General features: G+C 44.1%; 1 long non-coding RNA gene across 1 annotated transcript; it reads left to right on the forward strand.

Annotated features, from left to right (window-relative positions):
• Positions 1-1979: 1979 nt before the first annotated feature.
• LOC126988224 (uncharacterized) lies at positions 1980-6794 on the forward strand. Its single transcript, XR_007741749.1, has 3 exons — positions 1980-2181; positions 4510-4564; positions 5925-6794. It is a non-coding gene; the product is annotated as an uncharacterized LOC126988224 (long non-coding RNA).
• The last annotated feature ends 5064 nt before the right edge of the window (positions 6795-11858 follow it).

Raw genomic sequence — 11858 nt, forward strand, 5'->3', positions numbered from 1 at the left:
TTAGCTTATCATATTCTTATTTCCCCTCCTTTTCCGTCTTGTTTCCTATCCCTTCTACTTTTCCTCTCCTTCCCCTTTCCCTCTTTCCACTCGCTTCCTCTCTTTCCCCCCCTTCCATTTTCCTTCAGTTCCCTTCTTTTCAAACTCCATTACCTCACCACATCTTCTTCTCTCTACCCTCCCATCCCCATCCTTCCCTTTACTCTGGTATTTATCCCCTTTCCCTCCTGTCCCTTCTTTACCTACCTTTCTGTACCCTGTCTTTCTCCTTTTCGTTTCTACGCCTTCTTCCTGCCTTCCTCTTCACACACTAAATCTCCTTCTTCGGCATTCTCTTTTTTTCCACTCAGTATCCCTTTCCCTTAACTTGGCTCCTTCTCCTCCTCCTCCTTGTTCTCCTCGTTCTCCCTGCTCCCCTCCTCATCACCATTGGCAGAGGTGAAGCGGCTTGGGGTGGTATTCTCATAACAAATATTTCAAAATGCCACAAAGGTTATCAGAAAGGTTTCCATGAGTGTTTTTTCACGTTCATGTTACAGGAGCTTCGTCATATTACCACCAGGGTCATAAATCTACCCACGGAAATACATATAACTCCTACGAAAGCCTTATCAAATGTGGGGGTGTGAGCCCTGGAACGTTTAAAAATATGGCCCCTTTGGAGTTCTTTTAAGGATCAATGGGTGAGGTAAGAGTGTGGGGCGTGTTGGTGTTGTTGTTGTTGATGGTGTGAGTATATTGGCGATGGTAATGGTGTTGGGAGGGGGACGTGGTGGTGGTGATGGTGCTGGTGGTGGTAGTAGTAGTAGGAATATTTGTAGTAGTAATTGTAGTGGGGTGGTGATGCTATTATATAATTATACACTTAAGCTTCCTTGTCATTTTTTCTAGACCAGCGTTGTAGTGCGAGAATGGAATAAACTCCCACCTTCAGTGGTCCAGTACAACACGATTGATTCATTTAAGAAATGTGGAGATTGAGGACAGCGTGAGCGACTGGTCAGTATCGGCACTGATACCGATCAGTCTGGTACAGGTACCGTTAGTACCGGTACTGGTACCGGTACCAGCCCACCCCTCCCCCTAGTCCTACTCTCAGGGCTACAGCCCAAGGCAGCTACAGCGGGAGCAAGGGTGGGTCTACCGTCCACTACGCGTCTCTCCCAAACCTACCGGCTACAGGCAGCACCTAAAAAAGAAAAAGTAGTAGACAACAGTCCTGCCAATTCACTTCACGAGTCTCTTGGTAGGTGATCTTCCACTACTCAGCCACTACCGTCGTCTGTTTGTTTATAATATATACTGTCGCACGGTTGCTGGTACCCACAACGGACAACCATGGAGTCCACACCTGGTGAAGGATGTTGAGGCTGTGGAGAACGTGCAGCGAAGAGCAACGAAGCTGGTGCCTTGCCTGAAAGACCTGCCATATGGAGAGAGACTGAGACAGCTTGAGTTGCCCACACTGGCATATAGAAGATCCCGGGGAGACCAAATTGAAACTTTTAAAATTGTAACCAGGAAATATGATATAGATTGTACAGAGGGACTTTTTGATTTAAGGGAAGATAGCACCACACGGGGAAACTCTAAGAAAATCTTTAAACCAAGAGCTAGGCTGAATGTTCGGAAGTTTTCATTCCCCAACCGGGTGATTAATACCTGGAACAGTTTGCCAGAGTGGGTAGTGAACGCTGACTCAGTAGAGAGTTTTGAGGCAAAACTCGATAAATTTTGGAAAAATCAAGAACAAAAATTTTCATATAGAGCACAAATAGTCACCACGCGCAGCCCACACAGTGTTCAGGCTGCTGAACTGGAGCCACAGGCCACTTAAGGCCTCTTCCAGGGAATCTTCTGTGAGTATCTGTGAGTATGTTGTTGTTGTTGTATTTTCGCCAACACGATGGCTGGCTGGGCTGTGGAAGGCTATGGAAGAGCCCTACAGAGGTGGTTTCTCGACGGGCTATAATGAGCCCGTCAAAAGGGGGGGTGCCGACAGTAAAACCCTCTCCAAGAAAATGAAGGTTACATAATGTAAATCTTACCACTTTTCTCTTAATTTATATAATTACGGCAGTCTCCCCGAAGAGAACTAAGTTTTCTATATTGTTTGTTTTGGTACGCTCAGCTGACTGTGTTTACATCCCGCCCCGACCTACGTGATGGTGTTTAAATGGTGTAAGTCTCTTGTAGTCTGTTTATTCCCACGACATTTAATAAGATGTGCATATTGCCGTGTATGCTCAGTGTTTCAAACGATGGTGACATTTAGGTCGGTGATATAAGACCCTTTTGCTTCTCACATCAACTATTTCTAAAGGTCAAAGAGGGGATGAATCGGGTACGTTCTAATGAGTGTTTACGTTCATAGTACAGAAGGGTCAGACTACTATCAGGGTCATAAAACTACCCCTGAAAATGCCCAAAACTCCTGAGAAAGCCTTGACAATGTTTGGTAATACAGCCCTATATACTTGCTCCTGAAACCACTCCTGCAGCATCTCGGACAATTTACAGTTTCACCCAACCAACGATTTTCTTACGCGGTTCATGTTTTTCTGGTGATGTAGTGAATTGCACGATTTTGTACCTCATTTCCATCGCAAATGTCTACTTTTCGAGTTATGCCTCTTTTCAAGTTATGCCTATCCCCTTCCCTAATCGATCTTGACCTGCATCTCTCTGCCCAGCAATAAACAGGACTTTTCAGAGTGGTGAAGATGAGGGTGAAGATTCGTTTTATTAATGTGCCAGTATTTAATTTCTTACTTTATGAAACGGAACTTGCTTGTCATATACAGAGAGAGTAGAAAATGCATAGAATAATGATACCTAACAGATGGGAAGTGTGAGATGTGCCGCGGCAAGTGTAGGAAGAAATTGAAATAGCACTGAAATATCCAAACATACAATGACACAGTAATGCAAATATGTTTACACTGAGATCTTATATTAAAAAACAGTGTAATGAAACTAAAATTAATTATTCATTTCATTAATCAGTCTTGTTTTTAAATGAAACTTTTTTTCTGATAAATTTTGACGGTAAAGATTTGTATTATGCACCCCTGCCTAGTAACTGATGTGCCTCTATACATGCAAGCTTCAAAAATAAATAAATAAACGTGAATTTAATTTAAACCTAACCTAATTGAATCTCATCTAACTAACTTAACCTAACCTAATCCAATCTAGCCAACCTAAAAACGACTCACTCAAGACCCGCAGCTCAACCCTCATCGCCTTCTCCCTTGCCCTTGACGAGAGCACCGACACGAAGGACATGGTCCGGCTGGCCGTTTTCATCCGTGGGGTCACCGCTGACCTACAGGTGTGTGAGGAATTCCTCCAGCTTTTCCCGCTGCACGGCACCACCACTGGGCAAGACATCTTCGACGCCGTGCTTCAGTGTATGGAGCAGCACTCTCTGGACCTCTCCCGTCTTGAGTGTGTGATGACCGACGGTGCCCGGGCGATGATTGGGGAGAAGAAGGGCACCGCTTCGCTGCTAGTGTGTCACTGTGAGGCTGCCAGACACTCAGCCCATCCACAAGGTGCACTGCATCATCCACCAAGAGGCCCTGTGCGCCAAGTCTGCCAACCTCGTTGATGTCATGTCTGTCGTAGTGAAGGTCATCAACTCCATCCTCTCCTGCAGCCTGAACCACTGCCAGTTCCAGGTACTGATGGACGAGGTGAACGTGCACTGCAACGACCTGCTCTACTTCTGTGAGGTCCGCTGCCTGAGTCGTGGGGCCATGCTGTCCCGTGTGTGTGACCTGCAGCAGGAGATCGCCACCTTCCTCCATCAGAAGAACCTTCCCCACGCTGATCACTTCTCCGACCCGCGATGGCTCGCTCGCCTGGCCCTGCTCACGGACATCACTATGAACCTGAATGCCCTCAACATGAAGCTGCAAGGCAAAGACATTCTCGTGACAGACATGCACACGCACGTCACCGCCTTCAAGGTTAAGCTGCGCTTGTGGGAGGCTCAGCTGGCTATTGGTCAGTTGGTGCATTTTCCTCGTCTTGCTGCTTGCCTCCCTGACGACGTGGACCTGGACACTTGTGTTAGTGTCGTCGCCTCTCTGCGGGAGGATTTGCCTCCCGTTTCGCAGGAGTCAGGCCGGCCGCTGGCCGTAACCGTAACCCCTTTCAAGAGGAGAGTATCGAGACACTTCTCCACCCCAAATTGACCTCTCTTTTGGCCACCCATCCACTCTTATTGATAAGGGCAGTAACTAGCTGTCTTTTTTTCTCAATTATTTTTTTTTTTACCCTTGAGCTGCTTCCTTTACTGAAAAAAAAAGGCTTGAGTCATTGCGCCACAGAGGTGTGATTGGTAGTGCTGGCCCACATATCTCAGTGGTCACAATTTTGATCCCTAGCAATGGTTGTATATTTTTTGTTGCATTTCCCAACTAGACTAAGTTCTCATGCTATCTTACTCTATACATCATGTAGCTAATATTTTATAATATTAATTTTGCCCTTTATTTCCAGAGACCAGCTGTTTGTTCTGCTTGTGAACCAAACAAATTATCCATCATTTCCACAGGTAAGAGCTAAGTCTATTATTTTAGCTCATTAAAATCATTGATCACAAGGAAAGTCAGGTTGAAGGAACTATTCTTTTCTCATGTTTTGACAACTGTCTTGTAGATGAGGAAGGAGAATCATGAAAGGCTTTGGCAAAACTCAATTTCTCCACCTATCACCTCGACACAATCTTCCAAACACCTATCCCCTATTCTTCGACAACATTCAGCTGCCACTTTCTTCTACAATAAACACCCTTGGCCTATCCTTAGCTCAAAATCTCAACTGGAAACTTTACATATCTCTCACTAAATCAGCTTCCTCGAGGTTGGGCGTTCTATATCGTCTCCGCCAGTTCTTTTCCCCCGCACAGATGCTTTCCATATACAAGTGCCTTGTCCGCCCTCATATGGAATATGCATCTTATGCGTGGGGGGCTTCACACACACACAGCTCTCTTGGACAGAGTAGAGTCTAAGGCTCTTCACCTCATCAGCTCCCCCCCTCTTACTGACAGTCTTCTACCTCTTAAATTCCACTGTCATGTTGCCTCTCTTTCTATCTTCTATCAATATTTTCATGCTGACTGCTCTTCTGAACTTGCTAACTGCATGCCTCCCCCCTCCAGCCTATACTGTCCCTATACTGTCCAAACCCCTTTAAGAGTTAACCAGCATCTTCATTCTTTCATCCCTTGTACTGATAAACTCTGGAATAGCCTTCCTTCGTCTGTATTTCCTCTTGCCTGTAACTTGATCTCTTTCAAGAAGAGTGTATCAAGACACCTCTCCACCTGAATTTGACCTGTCTTTGGCCATTCTTTACTTTTCATTTTTATGGGAGCAGCGTTTAGTGGGCTCTCTCTCTCTCTCTCTCTCTCTCTCTCTCTCTCTCTCTCTCTCTCTCTCTCTCTCTCTCTCTCTCTCTCTCCTGTACTGTAAAAAAAAAAATAATAATAAATAGTTTAATATACACAGAAGATATGTGACAAACACTTGCATTCATGAAAGAGATCCAAGTATCTTTGCAGCTCCTTTTAACCCGGTAGCAGCAGGGATCATGTTTCTTAATGGTCCCTCTAAGCGAGAAAAATGAGAAAAAATCACCCCTCACACAAACCATTTCATAATATATGTCAAAGCATTTGTGATCAGTTTATGTATCATCTATTTTGGGGGGTTAAAATCATGGCACAAATTTGGCCCATCATTGCTACACGGTAAAGCCACAGATTTGTCCCGTCGCTGCTACTGGGTTAAGAATGGCTCAGGACACCCATTCATGGCTATTTAAGAATCTAAAACACATAACAGGAACAGCCCATCCAACTGTATGTGTGCACGAGAGAGAGAGAGAGAGAGATTTTTTTCTCTTTTCAGGTTTTGTCTTGTGTTCTACTGTAAAAGAAGAATTTCAAGACACTCAGAAAATGACTGGAAATTATAGTGGAGACTCCAGTCCTGTTCATTATGGTGATGTGGATTGGATAGTAATGGATGGTGAGGAGTACTTTGGACGAGTAGCACATCTATTCACTGAAAATCCAAAGTGCTGTGTCCCAAACCATAGACCAGTTATGGAAGGGAATGCATCAGGTTATCCCATACATGGAGACACCATTCTGGATTCTCATACAAGTAAGAGTTTCTCACATAATGTTGCCCATCTGAAGCATATTACAGACTCATTAAAGTCCTATGAAGATGTTAAGATCGCCAAACCTAACATTGATGAAGTGCAACGAGTGATTAGTGCAACTGAAGCCCACATCTCTTCCCTAAAGTCTAAATTAAATAAATATATAACAAAAGAGACTCACCAAAGCAGTGGAGGTACACCAGAGCCACTTGATGAAGAAACAGAAGTACAGGAAGAACCAGGGTCAGAAAGTGTTTTGAGTGATGATGAAATGGAAGCAGAGTCAAGAGAGAGGGAAGGAGAGCTAAGCGATGATAAAAGTAAACATGAACAGGGAAGTCTGGCTCAGAGAAAAGAACAAACACCAAGGAAAAGTTTACAAGGGTCCTCAATTGTAACAGGAAGATCAAGTGCGCGTAAACGCCGCCGCATTTCTGAGGTATTGTAAACTAACAGATCAAGAGATACAGAGAAGCAACATCCCTCAAGGAAGTCGAGTTGCCTTCATGCTAAAGACTCAAGCGAATCATATTCTTCTCAAAGGTGTTAAAGGAAGAATATGGTTGACCATACTCATTGAACTTTGATAAGAAATAAATATGTATTACAAAGCCTATTTATTTTACAACTATTCCTTATTTATTGTATTTGATGGTTTATAAGACGCTTGAACTTATAAGACCCAGTTCAATTTGGGCAGGCATTTACAAAAAAAAAAAAAATGGGTTTAAACTATGAATGTCAGGTGAAGGGTTTTCACCTGCCATTCGTAGCCCTTCCCACTATCACATCATTATTGAAGTTTCATATGTAGCTATTTAGATGCTTATTATATCTCATTATTTTACATTTAAAAACCTTAATATTTGCTGGACCTACCAGAACTGGTCCTTCTGTTAGACTCCCATTGTCACTGAGTTTGAGAGAGTGAACTCACTCTTTCATTCAACTAATGCCACTCCATTGAGGCTTCTTTATGAGCTAGACACACATTTCAAATCTCTGAGGCAACGAATCTATAATGCTGAAGGACAGTTACTACCACTTGAGAAGGTTGACTTTGGGGTCAAGTTTATGGTGGCGTGCAAGCGACTGCTAAGTCAGGGAAATGCAGAGCATGAGCGTGTCTTAGCTGTGCAGAAGCATTGTCAGAGCATGTTAATAGAACTGGTGGATCAAGTGAAGTTGCATCTGCCTGAAAAAAGAAGCCTTTTTGATGGTCTGTGCAAGTTGTCACCATGTACAATCCTCACTCACCTGAACAGGCCTGCATTCAAAGACTTCCCTTTCTTTCACTTACTGGAAGATAAGCTAGAAATTTGTAAAGAGCAGTATCGCAAAATTCTGTACCATCCTTGGGTCGATGTATTTAAATGCGGCCTTCCAGATGACCCAGTCCAGTTTTGGTCCTCTATGAAGAAGTATGAAGTGGAAAATCATAAGCCATATGAAGAACTTGCAAACTATGCTCTGCAGTGCTTGACCACACCTGTGATTAATACCGTCTTGGAGAGAATTTTTCCCATGTAACTGCAGTGAAGACGAAAGCTCGCGGCAGAATGAGTTTGAAAATGTTGGAGTCAATTTTGAGAGTACGTACAACCCTAATAGAATCGGGAAAGTGTTGCAAGGACTTAGAAATCACTGGAGACATGCTACAAAAGTTCACTGTTGATATGTACGAGTACGACCATGCAAGAGCCCTAACTGCACCCCCGGAAGGCAGCGGTAATGTCTTCAATGATTTATACTATTTTTTTTTTTTTTTTTTTTTTCGTCGCGGCCTATTGCGCCGGTAGGCTTCTTCCCGGTGGGGCCTGATGGTCGGCCCAGCCCGTTCTGGCGCAGGCGAGTGTTTATAGTGGCGCCATCTTGCACTGGGTCATGCTGCCCTCCCGGAGCTCATCTTTAATACTAGAATCTAGAGTCCGGGTTGATAGATGGTCTTCTGGACAGCATGTGGGTAGTTTTAAGTCACTCGGCGGCGGCTGAAAAATCCCAGCTTGGTGGCACCGGGCGGGGATTGAACTCGCGTCCTCCTGAACGCGGTGCCGTCACTCTGTCGACTCAGCCACCGCCTCCTTAATTAAGGTAAGTTTACCTATTGGAATTAGTTCAGTTTTACATCGAACTATGAATATGTCATGTGTGCTGTATTTTTTTTTTTTTCCTGGTGGTTCAAATTATTATTTTTATCTTGAAAATGTGTGAGGAAATTCTATTGACAGATGTGGGTGGGGGCGTAAAGTGTAGGTCCACCATCACCTTTACCATCATCACCATCACCACCACAACCACCACCACAGAGTGAGGGAAAGTGGGCCTCCCAAGATGGCTGCCGCGCCAGGGTAGCTTGCCTCACCCGTCGCTAACCCCACAACGCGGGAGCGCGCGCTCTAGGTATATAACTCTGTGGTTGGGCCTCCTCCTTGAAAGAATTGGGCATCTCTCTACCAGCCGTTTGGGTTGTTGCGCGGCGTGTACCGCCTACCTCCCTTGGGGTATATCCCCAACGAATTACCAAAAAAAAAAATCGAAAAAAAAATAAACATCGTAAAATTTAACCAAGCTTCCCCGCCAATACCGCCATTGCTCAGCTGTGGGTAACTGTTTTCTCTAATACCTGTGAGAGGGAGACCATTCTAAACCCATAAATATGGCCATGAGAGCCTCTGTACGTTAATTACGTCCATGTACGGTTCATTCCCAACTCACCTGGCCTACGCGTTTCGTTTATGAAGAGGTGATATCAGGAGGAGAGAGTGTTCCACAAGATGGAAATTAGAAAGAAGACAGTGAACGCTGCAGAAGTTGAAGAGAAAGTTCTAAGAGCTATCAGAACGCCTCCTTGGGTCGTTGCCAGACGAAATGGCCGGGGTCCCCAGATGGGTAATTCCAAGGCCGGGAGTGAAAAAATTATAATATTGATACATTTTGAGGAAATGGTGTGCGGTTGCATGTATATGTAGCCTAGTTTGGTGTAGAAGGTCAGAAATTTTTTCTTTAAAGAGAGCATGCTCTCCGATGTGTCACTGACACACCCACAATTAAGGATATACAAAATATACATGCTCTAATCCCACGGTAGATGAGGTGTAACTCCACCTCGTACGCCCCTGCAGAGCCCCTCCGCGCGGTACACCACCAGGGGTCAGGGTCCCTCGGCCGCCACTTGAACGAACACGATTAAAATGACCCTACCACCGAAAACCGTCCACGTTTGTGCCATCCCAGCTGATCCTCGTCTCCGAATCGTCAAAAATGCCATAATTACGATAATGCAGAGAAGGTGCAGGTTGCAGCGTGTACTCGTGGAGGGCTGTTATTCCGTAGATGTGGATAATGAATGGGTCAATGGCATGTTGAACGATTCGTCGCCGCTCTGACTGCGTACGTGACGCAGTGTTGTCAACGCTCAGTGGAGCTTCCCGCGGCACCCTCCCTATTAGCAGCCCAAAAAGTAGCCGAAAGGGTTTATACGCAAATTCTGATGGGCTTCAGCTTTGTAAGTAGTGGTTATCCTATTGTTAATGATAGTTTGGTTACGGAACACTGTATATAAGTTATCTGGACTAAATATATTTACATAGATCGAGGCATGTATAAGAATAAAATAAAATACAACTATGAGATTATTGTATATATTGACCCTTGATTGGAAGAGGCCATGCGCCAGAGGCAACTTTGTTTTCTTTGCCGCTGTTCCATAGCGGCAGTAGGCTTAATTCGTGAGGGGCCTATCTAAGGGGACGGTTACAGCCTCTCGCTGGCCGATCGCTACAGCACCGTTAATGACACAAGCGATTTTTTTAAGCGGCTCCCGTAATATATTAACAGTAGTAACAGTACTTTTACCTATAAACGCAGTTCTTCACACGTGAACGGAGGATACATATATGCTTTGAAAAATATGTCTATCCGTCTTTAATTCCTTCACATAAACTTAAGACAGCGCGCTAGTTAGAAAAAAATATATAATACACTTAGAAAAGCAATCATTTTTTTACATTTAGGGTCAGTTAATAGGCTAACAATTGATGGCTGAAGTACCTATTATAGTAGCTACTTAATTGTATCCTGATATAACCAGGACGTGCTACTGGGTTATGCTTACCCATTCATTTCATTATATATATATATATATATATATATATATATATATATATATATATATATATATATATATATATATATTCTGTAGATCATTGTTCTGTGCTGAACTAGCTGGGCCACCGCTCAGCCAATTCTTCAAATTTTGCAAGCAAGGAGCATCTCAGCAGCATATTACTTCATCATCATATTCATCTCACTGCTGCTGCTGCCAGCCGGCGGAAGATGTGTCCTATATATATAGCGGAATGACACGTACGGTGACACCTGAGTCACCTCATTTCCCCTGAAGAAGCGAAAGCGAAACTAGTCGGGAATAAAACTCATCTCAAACACACCCGTTTTTCCTTCCTCCTCCTTCACTCAGCTTGTTAAAAATAATAATAATAGTAAGAAGACCCACAATTAATGTTTTTCTTTTATAGTTAATAATAATAGTAGGTGTTTTACACACACACACACACACGCACAGTGCCAAGCAAATCAACACTCCCTGTCACCTGCCAGCATCAGTCCGCAGCGAAGGCCGCCGCCGGGGAGCCGAGCGTGCACGCCTGCCAGCTGCAAGCACTGTTGACATCCTGCCGCTGCCTCCCAATGGTCCTCGCGCGCGCTGTGAGGTCATGGGGGTGCATGACATGACGCTGGCGAGGAATCTGCTGAGCAAGTTGCTGTGGGCGCTGCGGCCGCGGATGCTAGCAAGCACCGCCATTCACTACCACAATACCTTCGTGCTTGTCGCGCGCCTTTTATTCCGAAGTGTGTGTGTGTGTGTGTTATCGGGAGTATTCCATTTCTTTAGCAACTATTGAAGTCACCATGCATCCCGATAACACACACACACACACACACACACACACACACACATGAATACATGGATATGTATCAAACAGTTTTCACCGTCTAATCTAAATTGGTAATTCCTCATCCTCTGCCATTATTATTATTATTATTATTATTATTATTATTATTATTATTATTATTATTATTATCATTATTATCCGAATTATTCCCGAGACAAGAGAATGGGATACATGTTTCTGTATATTCCACTGCCCATTGTAATAAGCTGTTAGAAAAGACTGTATGGAGGCTCGACCCCGGGCCGGCCTCTCCTTGAGCACTAATCGGAGTAGTCACATGACCCTGCAGTTGATCATGTAATTATATAATCATTCCATCATTAGTCTTGTCGTTCTGCAGTGACTGGTCGACGACCGTGTCTTACACTCTTTTCATGTTAGTATATGTATATGGTGAAAAACGATGGAGCATTCATGCATCCCTACCTTGATCTTGAACCCATAGGTACCTGACGGCACCCTCGGCTCCTGAGTATGGGCCAATGATCACAGGTCAATAAACTTCGCGGGAATCCCGCGGAGCCGCAGAAGATCCCAGAAAGCTATGCATGTGGCTGATGATATGTGATCTAGTTAAGCGTCTCTTTAATTAAGATCGACCTATAGTTCAGACATCCTCTTGACTCTCCGTGCTAAAACTCTCCCCGGTGTTCCACAGGGACGAGGCGTATATATTACGTACGTAAATATATAGTGCTCCTG

Source organism: Eriocheir sinensis, chromosome 68, assembly GCF_024679095.1.
Source record: "Eriocheir sinensis breed Jianghai 21 chromosome 68, ASM2467909v1, whole genome shotgun sequence".
Classification (NCBI taxonomy): Eukaryota; Metazoa; Arthropoda; class Malacostraca; order Decapoda; family Varunidae; genus Eriocheir; species Eriocheir sinensis.